This window comes from Nicotiana tabacum, chromosome 12 (assembly GCF_000715075.1).
Source record: "Nicotiana tabacum cultivar K326 chromosome 12, ASM71507v2, whole genome shotgun sequence".
In the NCBI taxonomy this organism is placed as follows: Eukaryota; Viridiplantae; Streptophyta; class Magnoliopsida; order Solanales; family Solanaceae; genus Nicotiana; species Nicotiana tabacum.
In genome coordinates, this window is record NC_134091.1 from 10,466,542 (window position 1) to 10,481,400 (window position 14,859).

Genomic DNA, 14,859 nt, shown 5'->3' on the forward strand with positions numbered 1-14,859 from the left:
TAGAGTGCACCCTCTGGGTGTCTCACAAGGAGATCTATTAGCACATTTGCAATATCATTCGGAAATGTCAGCTAACGCTAACAATCCATTCACCATTTTGGGTTACTCTAACCCCAGCCGGATCTTGATATTTCGTCCTCCTCTTATACTACTTCTGTTAGCCCCCATAGGGCATAAATGAGATGGGTGTGGCCAATTATACATACCTCTGTTATTGTTGAAGGTAACTCAAAAGGCTTATATTCCTCTTCCTGAATTGTAAATACTGATAATCTTTATTAACTAGGCGTCTCGTACCCTTCTTCACCTTGCTTCTTTTACTTGTTGAAACTGGTATCTAGCTTCTGAATCTCTCATTGCCTTTCACTATAAGGGTAGATAGATATTCTTGCCTTAAGGCTCCTTATCAAGACACTTACACGTCTTAGTACACGCATGATTTGCTGAAGACCTCATATTTACTCATCATGAGCATCATGCGAAATTGAGTTCCTCTGACTTAACTCTTCCATAACCATATTCAATCCCTTACCAGCCGTCTTTCTAGATGTAGGCATATAGAGTTTAGGAAATTGAGTTCTTACAACTGAGCTCTACTACACGATCTAGAGTAAGAAGAAAGAGTGACAGTCCCAAATGCCCTGTAGCCTCCTGCTTATAAGTGTGGTGCACAACACGCCCATAAAAAAACTCTACTAGACACAGTTTGTAGACTCCCTAGGACAAAACTGCTCTGATACCACTTTTGTCACGACCCAAACCGATGGGCCGCGATGGGCACCCGGTACCTTACTCAACCGAGTACCAACATAACGTATCTTTTCGTATCATGCTATCATAGGTAAATGAGACGGAAAAGGCTGTCGTGGGATAACTAGAATAAAACATGTAATACTAACTTATACATAACACACAAGGGCCTATAAGACCAAAATGACCACTCGTACACTGAATATAGGCCGACAAGGCCATACAATCTTTTACGTACATGATATATGTCTACAATCCCCTGAGAGTACATAAATATCATAAGGCCGGGACAGGGCCCCGACAAACCAATCAATACGTGTCCAATGCATACTAACCAAATAGGCAACTCCAGAGCAACTAGAGCGCACCAACATCTTCCACTGAGCTGATACCCTACTTGGAGGACTCTTGACCTGTCTATCGGGACCTGAGGGTATGAAACGCAGCATCCCCAGGAAAAAGGGATATCAGTACAAATAATATACCGAGTATGTAAGGAATGAAAATCAGTAAACAATAAACATGAGAGAAACATGGAGTAAAAGACTTAACATATAAGTCTAAATAGCTCTGTAAATTATTTCATATTTATAATGTTATGCATATGCGTATAAATGTCATACCATGCATAGGTATATACGTTCAAAATATCATCAAGCCTCTGAGGGCATCCCATCATATCATCTCGGCCACTGTGGGCAAATCATCAACGTATACCAGCTGATCAGGTGGTGGTGCGTATATAACACCGTAACCTTTTTCCATATCCCATATACATATATATACATACATATACACGTATATAATACCATCTGGTCATGGGTCAATGTATATGTATAAATATATATACACACACACACACACACACACACACACACACACACATGTATAAATGAATGCAATGCATGAGAAGTACGTCATTAAAATCTTTCGAAACATTATAAGACCATTATGCCTCTGATTAATATCATGAAATAAATTTTATCAACTTACGTATTTTCTGAGACCCATGAACAGATGATAGAACAATAGGACACATGGGGAATCAAGAACATAGGCATCTCTAGGATCTTTATGAATAGAGTCATTTATGAAAGTTGTACATTTGCTCGTTTCGTTTGTATCGTATAGATCATGCCAAAAGGAAAGAAGGGATAGCCTTAACATACCTGAGCCGGTTCTCTTGACAATCCCTCTAACACACGAGCATCGTGACAAAACATGTAACGACGGATCGAAGTAGAGGAAAATCCGTATGATATTCTTAAGAAAGATTGTACCGGGCTCTCTTGGAATTTGCAAATTCACGCTGCCATTTCATAACAACATCTTCGTATGAATTTGATGATGTTTCCCTTCAATATATTGTAGAGATACATGTATCTCTCTTAAGTGATTTTGAAAGGTTGAAGCAACTCACGTTGCTAATGCATAATGCAATCCCGTATGGATTCTTGTTGTAGCTTCATCCGTACCTTATTGTTCTCAAAGTGTAACACCATTTGATATACTATTTACCTAACCTTGTGGATTAGAGATGGAATTCTTCAACAAGAATGATATAAAGGTGCACATAACTTTAAATGTTGCCACCACCTATTTAAGGTTATAAATTGGTGGCAATTTGCTGCCAAGTTTCCATAAATCCCACGTGGATGTTGTCCCCCCCTAACAATTATCCAAATCTCATTTAAATAATCATCCACAAAATTCAATTTACAAGTTAATCTCCCACTTAAAAATCCATAATTACCCAATTATCCATATAATTAAGAATTATCTCAAATTACTTAAAATACTACTCACTTTTAACACACTTTATACACCTCACTATCATGGTCATGTGGTATCTTGTGTGGCACTAGTCCATAAATACCGGGTATTATAGCTTGGACCGTATTTTATCCCAAATTATAAAATTTTGATGAAACTCATTTCTTCTATTCGCTTACCCTCTCACCTTCACAAATTTACTTATCACTTGTTTGAAATAGCGTAATACTTATAATCTCACAATAATCTCATTCCCGAGCTTACGTCAATTAACTTACGACGAAACTTTAACGTACGAAAATACAGAATGTAACATCTTATTTTCGAGCTTTCATCAATTTACTTATGGCGTACTTTCACGTATGAAAACATGGGGTGTAACAGTATGCTTGTTGTCTTATAACTTCATATTAATTGTTGTATTTATTGGAGTAATTTCTTTTATAAGAATTGATAAATTATTTTATTGGAGGAACGGGTTGCACTCCGCAACGGAATTTATTGAAATGAATATATTGGAGGAACAGGTTGCACGCCGCAACAGAATTGATTGAAAGATATATTGAGGATAGGGTTGCACGCCGCAACATGATTAAATTAAAATAAATATATTGCGGGATCGGGTTGCACGCCGCAACAGAATTGAATGTGAATATATTGTGGGATCAGGTTACACGCCGCAACGAAAATTGATTGAAATAATAATTGGTTATAACTACTGAGTTAGCTTCAACTGTTGAAATGAGATACCCGTTTTATTTTTATTATTGTTGTTATTATTATTACTGCGTACAGGTTAATATAAGTGACCTGCCTTAGCCTCGTCACTACTTCGTCGAGGTTAGGCTCGGCACTAACTGGGTACAGGGGGTCGGTTGTACTCATACTATACTCTGCACTTCTGGTGCAAATACCGGAGTTGGTCCCAACGGCGTATAGTAGATTTGCTCGGATTCAGCTCTTCGCAGGAGACTTGAGGTATAACTGCATGGCGTTCGTAGTTCTGAAGTCCCCTTCTACTTTATTTTTAGCTGTGTGCATTCTTTCAGACAACATTATCTTATTTCAGGCCCTTGTTTGTACTATTCTAGTAAGCTCGACTCCAGTTCTGGGATGGTATTTAGACATAGTTATTATTATGAATTATTTACTATATTTCAGACTTTACTTCCATATTTATTTCTTTGTGATTAATTAATTTAAAATTATTTTAAAATGGTTAATATTGTTCTAACGTTGGCTTTCATAGTAAGTGAAATATTAGGCGCCATCACGGCCCCGAAGGTGGGAATTTCAAGTCGTGACAAGTTGGTATCAGGGCACTAGGTTACATAGGTCTCACGAGTCACGAGCTAGCTTTGTAGAGTCTGAAGGATTGGTACGGAGACGCGTGCACTTATCTCTCAAGGCTATGAAGTTTACGAACAATATCACTTCATTCTTATTCTGTCGTGCGATTTTATTCTGTCATCGATTATTGAACCATTCTATTCTTATTCTCTCGCAGATGGCGAGAACGCTTAATACATCTACCGACGGACAGGAGCCAGAGCCCCCAGTGACAGCTATGACTAGGGGCAGAGGCCGAGGCCGAGGTCGCGCTAGAGGCTGAGGTAGGGCTCAATCTAGAGCTCGAGCAGCAACACCTATTATAGAACCTCAGGTGGATTTAGAAGTGGAGGTTCCGGCACAGACGGTACCTGTTGGACCAATTCAGGTTCTGGAAGGATTCATAGCTACTCCAGTGCTGCAGGACACAGTAGTTCGTTTGGTGAGTCTTATGGAGGGTGTGGCCCAGAATGGTATATTTCCAGTGACACCAGTCATCTCACAGGCTGGGGTTGGAACACAAACCCCCACTACTCCCGCTTCGAAACAGATAGCTCCCCAGAATCAGGCTCCAGTAGCCCATCCAGTTGGGGTAGTTCAACCAATTGATGCAGCACAGGCCGGTGATAGGCCTGCTTTGTCTTCTGAGGCTTTGTTGAGGTTGGACAAGTTTACCAAGCTATTTAAAATCCATTTCAGTGGTGCACCTTCTGAGGACCCACAGGATTTTCTTGACCGCTTATATGAAGTATTGCAGAACATGGGGATAGTCGAAAGCAATGGGGTTGATTTTGCTGTGTTTCAGATGACTGGTTCCGCCAAGAGGTGGTGGAAAGATTATGTATTTACTTGACAAGTTGGTTTGCCTGCACTTACTTGGGAGCAGTTCCCGTGGCTATTTCTAGAGAAGTTCCTCCTTATCACATTGAGAGAGGATTACCGCAAGCAATTTGAGCGTCTCCAATAGGGCAGTATGTCAGTCACTCAGTATGAGACCTGTTTTGTGGATCTAGCCCGTCATGCTCTTCTTCTGCTTCTTACCGAAAGAGAGAGGGTGAGGAGGTTCATTGATGGACTCGTTCAACCTATCAAGCTACAGATGGCCAAGGAGACCGGGAGTGAGATTTCTTTTCAGATGGCTGCTAATGTCGCCAGGCGGATCGAGATGGTTCTTTCACAGGAGAGAGGGCCAATGTCAGATAAGAGGCCCCGTCATTTCGGCAATTTCAGAGGCGCCTCATCTGGAGGCAGAGGTACTCATAGTAGGGGTGATCCTCCCAGTCCATTTTATTCAGCACTTCAGACTTCTCACGGTGCTTCAGGGAGTCAAGATCCTTATGTTCCTTACCCTGGACATCCAACATTCAGTGCACAATCAGCTCCTATTAGAGCATACCCACTCCAGAGTCACTATGGCGGCTATCTGACCCGTTCGGATTAGCTTCAGCTTCAGCAGCCACGACAACAGGATGGGTTTTATGAGTGTGGAAACATTGGTCACATCAGGAGGTATTGCCCTAGGTTGTCGAGCAACAGATCTCATCAGGATTCTCGTGCCATCATACTGGCACCGGTTTCTCCACCGCCCGCCTGGCCAGCTAGGGGCAGGGGTCAGACAGCTACAGGTGGAGGTCAGGTTATTAGAGATGGAGGCCAACCAGTTAGAGGCCGTCCCAGTGATGTAGCTCCAAGTGGTGGGGCCCAGCCCCGATTCTATGCTTTCCCTGCTAGGCCTGAGGTCGAGTCATCCAACGTCGTGATCACAGGTATTGTTCCAGTTTGCCATAGAGATGCTTCAGTTTTATTTGATCCAGGATCTATAAATTCCTATGTGTCCTCCTACTTTGCTTCATATTTGGTTGTGCCTCTTGATTCTTTGAGTGCTTCCGTGCACGTGTCCACGCCGGTAGGGGATTCTATCGTTGTAGATCATGTCTATCATTCGTGTGTGGTTACTATTGGGAGTCTTGAAACTAGTGTGGATATTCTACTTCTTTATATGGTAGATTTTGATGTCATCTTGGGTATGGATTGGTTGGTACCTTATCATGCTATATTGGATTGTCATGCCAAAATAGTGACCTTAGCCATGTCGGGGTTACCTCTATTAGACTGGAAATAAATTCCTGGTCATTCTACCAGTAGGGTTATTTCTTATATGAAGGCTCAGCGTATGGTCGAGAAGGGGTGTCTAGCCTATTTGGCTTATATTTGCGATCCCAGTGCGTATGTTCCTTCTATGGACTCAGTTCCAGTTGTCCGTAACTTTCCAGAAGTATTTCCTGCAAATTTGCTGGGGATGCCACCCGACAGGGATATTGATTTCTGTATTGATTTGGCTCTGGGAACCCAGCCCATTTCCATTCCACTATACCGTATGGCCCCGTCGGAGTTAAAAGAATTAAAAGAACAGTTACAAGACTTGCTTGATCAGGGATTCATTAGACCTAGTGTCTCACCCTAGGGTGCACCAGTGTTATTTATAAAGAAGAAAGATAGCTCTATGCGGATGTGTATATATTATCGGCAGTTGAACAAGGTCACTATTAAGAACAAATATCCATTGCCAAGAATCGATGATCTATTTGATCAACTTCAGGGTGCCAAGGTGTTTTCGAAGATTGACTTGAGGTCTGGCTATCATCAGTTAAAGATTAGGACATCTGATGTTCCTAAGACCACTTTTCGGACCCGGTATGGGTATTATGAATTCTTAGTGATGTCGCTCTGGCTTACCAACACTCAAACAGTATTTATGGATTTGATGAATCGGGTGTTCAAGCCTTATTTGGATTCATTTGTGGTTGTATTCATTGATGACATCTTGATTTACTCCAGCAGTCGAGAGGAGCATGAGCAACATCTTCGGATTATACTTCAAACTTTGAAGAATAATCAGTTATATGCCAAATTTTCAAAATGCGACATTTGGTTAAACTTAGTTGCCTTTTTAGGGCATGTTGTATCGACAGAAGGCATAAAGGTGGATCCTAAGAAGATTGAGGCAGTTCAGAACTGGCCTAGGCCTACTTCAGTTACAAAGATACAAAGTTTTCTGGGTTTGGCAGGTTATTATCGCCGGTTCATGGAAGGGTTTTCATCTATAGCAAGCCCATTGACCAGACTGACCCAGAAAGGTGCCCCATTCAGATGGTCAGATAAGTATGAGTTGAGCTTTCAGAAGCTCAAGACTACTTTGACTACGGTGCCAGTATTGGTATTGCCCACAGGTTCAGGATCTTATACGGTGTATTGTGATACATCTCGCATTGGGCTTGGTATAGTATTAATGCAAGATGGCAGAGTGATTGCATATGCATCGCGGCAGTTAAAAGTTCATGAGAAAAATTACCTTGTTCATGACTTAGAATTGGCAGCCATTGTTCATGCGCTGAAGATTTGGAGACACTACCTTTACGGCATGTCATGTGAAGTATTCACAGATCATCGTAGTCTACAGTATCTATTCAAACAAAAAGATCGCAATTTGAGGCAGAGAAAATGGTTGGAGCTGTTGAAGGACTATGATATCACCATTTTGTATCACCCTGGAAAGGCCAATGTGGTGGCCGATGCTTTGAGTAGAAAGGTTGTGAGTATGGACAACCTTGTGTATATTCTGGTTGGTGAAAGGAATTAGCTGCATATGTTCATACTTTGGCCAATCAGTTCGTGAGGTTAGAGGTTTCAGAGTCCAATCGGATTCTAGCTTGCACAGTCATTCGGTCTTCCTTGTATGAGCGCATCAGAGAACGACAATATGATGATCCCCATTTGCTTGTCCTTAAGGACACGGTGCAGCACGGTGGTGCCAAACAGGTTACTGTGGGAGAAGATGAAGTTCTGCGGATGTAGGGTCGTATTTGTATACCTAATGTGGATGGGCCTCGTGAATTGATTCTTGAGGAGGCCCATAATTCCCGGTATTCTATTCATCCGGGTACCACCAAAATGTATCAAGATTTGCGGCAACATTATTAGTGGAGGAAAATGAAGAAGGATATAGTTGCATATGTAGCTTGGTGTTTAAACTGTCAGCAAGTCAAGCACGAGCATCAGAGACTTGGTGGTCTGCTTCAGAAGTTAGAAATTTCTGAGTGGAAGTGCGAGCGTATCACTATGGATTTTGTTGTTGGGCTCCCACGAACTCAGAGGAAGTTCAATGCAGTATGGGTCATTGTGGACAGGTTGACCAAGTCAGCACATTTCATTCCAGTGGCAATTACCTATTCTTCAGAGCGGTTAGCTGAGATTTACATCCGCGAGATTATCCGCCTTCACGGTGTGCCCGTGTCTATCATTTATGATCGAGGTGCACAATTCACCTCGCACTTCTAAAGGGTTGTACATTGTGAGATAGGCACGTGGGTTGAGTTGAGTACATCATTTCTTCTATAGACAGACGAACAGTCAGAACGCACTATTCAGATATTGAAAGATATGCTTCGCGCTCGTGTTATAGACTTTGGAGGTTCTTGGGATCAGTTCTTGCCACTTGTGGAGTTTGCCTATAATAACAGTTACCGGTTCAGCATTCAGATGGCTCCATATGAAGCATGATATGGGAGGCGATGTCGCTCGCCAGTTGGCTGGTTTGGACCGGGAGAGGCTTGATTGTTGGGTACCGATTTGGTACAGGATGCCTTGGATAACGTCAAGATTATTCAGGATTGACTTTGCACAACTCAGTCTAGGCAAAAGAGTTATGCCGACCGTAAAGTTCATGATATTGAATTCATGGTTGGAGAAAGAGTATTGCTCCGGGTTTCACCTATGAAAGGTGTAGTGAGATTCGGAAAGAAGGGCAAGTTGAGCCCTACGTATATTGGACCCTTTGAAATTCTTGAAAGGGTGGGTGAAGTAGCCTGCAGGCTTGCACTACCACCTAGTTTATCAGAAGTTCATCCGATATTCCATATATCCATGCTCCAGAAATATCATGGTGATTCGTCCCATGTGTTAGATTTCAGCTCAGTTCAATTGGATAAAGATTTGACTTATGAGGAGGAGCCGGTAGCTATTTTAGCTCGGCAGGTCCGTCAGTTGAGGTATAAGAGTTATCCTTCGGTTCGGGTGTAATGGAGAGGTCAGCCGAATGAGGAAGCTACCTGGGAGTCCGAGTCGGACATACGGAGCAAATATCCACATCTTTTCACGAGCTCAGGTACTTCTCTAATTCCGTTCGAGGACGAACGTTTGTTTTAGAGGTGGAGAATGTGATGACCCAAAAATGTCATCTTTAATTTAAGCGTTCATTTCTGTGTTCTATGAAGATGTTGAGAGCTTACCTGCTATGAGTTACGTATCACCTGAATAGTTGATGTTAATGACGTTCCTTTTCTAGTAATATATTGCTTATGAGGCCACTGTTAGTATTATTTTCATGTTGTGTTACATTGATTGGATTATGTATGTGTTGTTAGGATTGGTTTCTGGGATTCTCTGACAGGTAGATAGGCCCAGTTACAAAGGAAACTCTAGCAAAATTTTTGGAAATTTTGGGAGTTAGTAAAAATTCGGGAAATTGAAATAGGTGAAAGAAGAGATAAATTATGTTATGTGTTTGGGGGCGGACTCTACTTCTCATTTGAGGAATATTAATTTGATGGATATCAATTAGATATGATAATAAGTGTACGTGGCATATTATAAGTGATGTGGGGTCTAAGGAAAGGCCTAAGTCTAAGTCAAGTTGAAAAATTTCATAATACACTAAAGTTCCAAATGAGTACGCACAAGACCAAACTTTGGACAAGAACATCTAAATATATATAAGGAGTTATGTGATTATCAACCTATCAAATGAAAGGTCTTCGAGTCTAGTTTCTAATTCTTCAAATCGTTCGTCATTTGGACACTCCTACAAGAAATTATGACAAAATTATCAAAGGCTGGAAGAATATAATTCTGCGGTCAGATATGCGACCGCAGAATCATTATGCGATCACAAAACGGGTTATGCGATCGCAAAATGGTCACAAACCTGTCCAATGCAGCCCAGTTTTCAGCATCAGTTTTGTAGTCAATTGTGCGACCCGCATACCCATTGTGCGGTCCATCGTGCGACCGCATACCTGAGTTCGGAGGGTCCATATCTGATGATTTTAGAGAGAAGTGAAAGTATTCTAGAGAGAGGAAGAAGCTCAAGTGCTTTGTTCATCAAAAAGCTTGTTCAAGTTTTGAAATCCAACAAGGAAATATCACATGATCTTCACCCAAGAGGTAAGGTTCTAACCCCAAGTCTTCAATTTCGAGTTTGGGTAAAGATGGGTGATTGTGAGAGTGATTCTTGGATGTGAGAGTATTAGTTATATATGCTTGTACCAACAAGGTTGTAGGAAGATTGTTGAGTTCAAATAGGTAAAGATTGGATTGAAAATGGTAGAAATCTTCAAAGACTTTAATTGAGGATTTGAAAGGTATTTCGATGTCGGAATTCGATAATTTTTGTATGGTTGAACTCGTATCGGAACGAGTGTTCGAATTTTGTGGGTTTTTCTGGGATTCGAGACGTGGGTCCCAATGTCAATTTTTAAATAAATTTTGAATTTTAATCCGAAAAATTTATAATTTCATATGGAATTAGTTCCTACGATTCGTGTTGAGTATGTTGAATTATTTGTGATTAGATTTGAAGTTTTCGGACACGAATTCGCGAGGCAAAGGTGTATTGGAATCTTGAAATTGGTTGCGAAGCTAGGTAAGTGTTGTGGTTAACCTTGACTTGAGGGAATATAACCCTTGAATTATTTGTTATGTGAAATTCATGTGAACGACGTATAGGCGAGGTGACGAGTGTCTATACGTCGTCGAATTAATTATTTGCCAAATTATTTAAAAATTATAAATTATTTTAAATCATGAATTAATTATTATATTAATTATTTCTCTCATATTCCTTGCTCAATATTATGCCCTGAATCCATGCTATAATTGCTACATGCTTATTTGATTTATGAGACTTAATTGTTAGTTGACATTTAGCATACTTATTATTAAATTGTCTATTTCTTCATTAATTTCCATAATTAATTGCTACTTGTCATCACTTATTTCTAAATAAAGCATAATTATTGTATGCTTGTTGTCTTATAATTTTATATTAATTATTGTATTTATTGGAGTAATTTCTTTTATAAGAATTGGTAAATTATATTATTGGAGGAGCGGGTTGCACGCCACAACGGAATTTATTGAAATGAATATATTGGAGGAGCGGGCTGCACGCCGCAACATAATTGATTGAAAGATATATTGAAGATCGGGTTGCACGCCGCAACGGGAATAAATAAAAATGAATATATTGTGGGATCGGGTTGCACGTCGCAACGAAATTGAATGTGAATATATTGTGGGATCGGGTTGCACGCCGCAACAGAAACTGATTGAAATAATAGTAATTGGTTATGACTACCGAGTTAGCTTCAATTGTTGAAATGAGATACCTGTTTTATTTCTATTATTGTTGTTGTTATTATTACTGCGTACAGGGTAATGTAAGTGATCTGCCTTAGCCTCGTCACTACTTCGTCGAGTTTAGGCTCGGTACTTACTAGGTACATGGGGTCGGTTGTAGTCATACTATACTCTACACTTCTTGTGCAGATACCGGAGTTGGTCCCAGCGGCGTATAGTAGATTTGCTCGGATTCAGCTATTCGCAGGAGACTTGAGGTATAACTGCATGGCGTTCGCAGTTCTGAAGTCTCCTTCTACTTTATTTTTAGCTGTGTGCTTTCTTTCAGACAATATTATTTTATTTCAGACCCTTCTTTGTATTATTCTAGAAACTCGTGCACTTGTTACTCCAGTTCTGGGATGGTATTTAGACATCGCTATTATTATGGATTACTCACTATATTTCAGACTTTACTTCCGTATTTGTTTCTTTGTTATTAATTAATTTAAAATTATTTTAAAATGGTTAACATTATTCTAACATTGGCTTGCCTAGTAAGTGAAATTTTAGGCGTCATCACGGTCCCGAAGATGGAAATTTCGGGTCGTGATACTTTTAATATAATATAGATTACTCATTTCAAATTATTTTTCAAATACATTAAGACTATATACCAATTAATATGGGTATCATGGTAAATATTGCACTTTATTTATTATTTCTTAAGGGGCGTGCTAAGTCCAAAATGGACAAGTAACAGTGAACGGAGGTAGTAATTCTTTTCAATTTACGTCCCAATGAATTGAACCAATTATTAGCTGTCAAGAACTAACAGGCCCATGACTTACACCAATAGGCCCTAAACGGCAATTTCACAAATTTACTCAAGAAGATTTTGACCAAATATAAAAGAAAAACTAACCTAAATAGATGACAGATTATAATATATACAGAATTCATACATAATATGTGCATACTTATATATAATTAATGTCTAATTTTTATATACCGACTAAAAAAGTAAATAGTGAACTTGACAGACTATTTATGTAAAGATCCAGTATAAAATATATTACTCATATTTATGATTTTGAACGAAAAAGAACATAAAATGTAGTTGTCACAGTTGTTTGAAAAATTATGAAAGAGCCACTTTACTTGTATAGGAAGACTTTTTGACTAAACGTTATTGGAGACAATGTCGTACGAAAGGGGGAGATCGAGAATTAGGATAGAAGGATGACAGAGAGTCGCTAGTGTCTCTTAGTCTTGCAGTATTACTAGTACTATTTTTGTATTTCTCTTATTCCTGGTTCGTTATTATTGTATGTTGTGTCATTTGCTCATATTGCATTGTTGTTGCTACTGTTTGTCACTTTATTTTCACTGTTCCTTGAGCTGGCTATCGAAAATAATTTCTCTACCTTCACAAGATAGGGGTAAAGTCTGCGTATACAATGGCGAAACTGAGAATTTCTCCAAGGGTATACAAATTTGAAATAAGTGAAAAATAATTCCCGACAAAGGGTGTTTAATATGTGTTATATACATCTAAAACGTAATATTTTACCTATATATACAGTACAATTTTTGGACGAAACCCTTGTGACCAAGTGGCTTCGCCAGTATGAGTACATATTACCCTGCCCAAACCCCACATATGTTATTACACTAAGTTTGTATTGTTGTTGTTACTAGACAAAGTGTCGTAACCAGAAAGGGCCATTAGAAAACCTTCTACTTTTTTCTCCAACTTAATTAAGCAAAATGTTAGTTGTCAATAAGGTAATCCAACTTATTCCTCCACTGATTTGATCGCAATTCTGATGTAATCAATGGCTTGCTTTGCATTCTTTTTCCTCTTAATCAATAATTTGTGTTTATGTGACCTAATTTGATTGACAAAACACTATTTTGTTTCAGCATTCTAAGATCCCATAACCTATAATAGGCAATGATCTTGGTCAAGCAAAAAATACGTATAACGCGAAAAGGCATCAATTAGGCTGATTAATTTACAATTTTAGGTTGATTTTGGCTTATAATTTTTTTTTAATATTTACCGGACACGTAAATAAGCTAAAAAATAATTTGATTTGCATATGAACTTACTCAAACAGCTCCAAAATAGGACAAAAGTAATTGCCACTATTCTTCACAAAGCAGAAAACTAAAGATTGAATTAAAAAGTAAAATTGGGAATTAAAGTGAAAAAGAGGAGCAGTGTGCTTGGGTTGGCTAGGCAATAACTAAGAAGATATTTTGAGGTCATTGCCTAAATCACATTCCATTAGCTACAGCCTACAGCATGCACAGTAGCAAAAAAGGCGTAAATAAGTAATTCTTAACTTTTACTTTTCCTCCTTTTCAATTTACCTAAACTCATTTGATCGGACAAGGAATTAAAAAAAAGAGAGGAGATTTTTGAACTTGTGCTGTAAAATGAGGCACATATATTTTGTATGACCATAAATCATTGCATAAAGATAAACTGTTTCCAAATAAGGAAAAAATGTCATTTTTTTTTACACGGACTAAAAAGGAAATAAATTCACATAAATTGAAACGGAAAAAATATAAAATATAATTTTCTATATAATAATATAATTTCCCGGCGACCATAAATAAGTACTCATGAAGGTTTGACTCTTCTCATTTACATCACATAGTAGTACCATTTTGAATAATCCCATTTACGTGGCATAAGTCACAAATAGTCAAATACCTAAGCATCTCAATAATCCTCTTTCACTTTTTCTTTTTTGAATTTCTTTTAATTGTATAAGGAAATTAACTTGAGAAAGAAATTCAAGGAGAAAAGAAATGGTGAAAATTTAATACAGTATTTCTTTTTTCGCAACTTGCCTTCGCATGAACATATAATATTTGATTAATCTCTACAGCTGTTTGCTTTTGTAAAGTGACTTCATATCAATTTAGAGGCTTCGATAATGAATCTGCCTGAGACCAAGAAAATGACTACCAAAGTTTTATCAACTGATACTTTCTTTATTGCCCGACCACACTCTTCATCATTCTTTTGCCCAATATATTTAAAAAGATATTCTTATACTAACATTTCTTTTTATTGTTTCCATGCATCCAATCATTTCCTTAAAATAGTAAGGTTGGTTGCTGCTCCCGTCATATAAGGTTGGTTTCCTTTTATGTACATATATTGCTCATGCTCAAAAAAGACTAATTCGTGCATTTGAATGAGTGCCGAATTATTTATTCTAAGGATCAGAGAGTGATTCTCACTTGATATTTTCTTCTTACTTCTTTTTTTATAATTGTGCATACATATTTCAAAAATTCTAGATTCGCTCTATCTCTAACTCTGTAGCAAGGCGAAATGGGACTAGTCTATTGACAGTGGTATCAAGAGATCAGTCCATTATAACTGATTACCAATAAAACGTAGGGGGGGGGGGGGTTATAGTGTTATGAATAGAGTGATCTATATATGTCCTTAAGATATTAAAACCCTATTATGTTGTTGTAGGATTTTGTGGCAGAATTCTTCAAAAAACTTATAAAGCCAAACAAAATTCAAATCCAGCAATAACTTGAATTGAATTTCTTACGGGAACAACAGTGTGAATATTT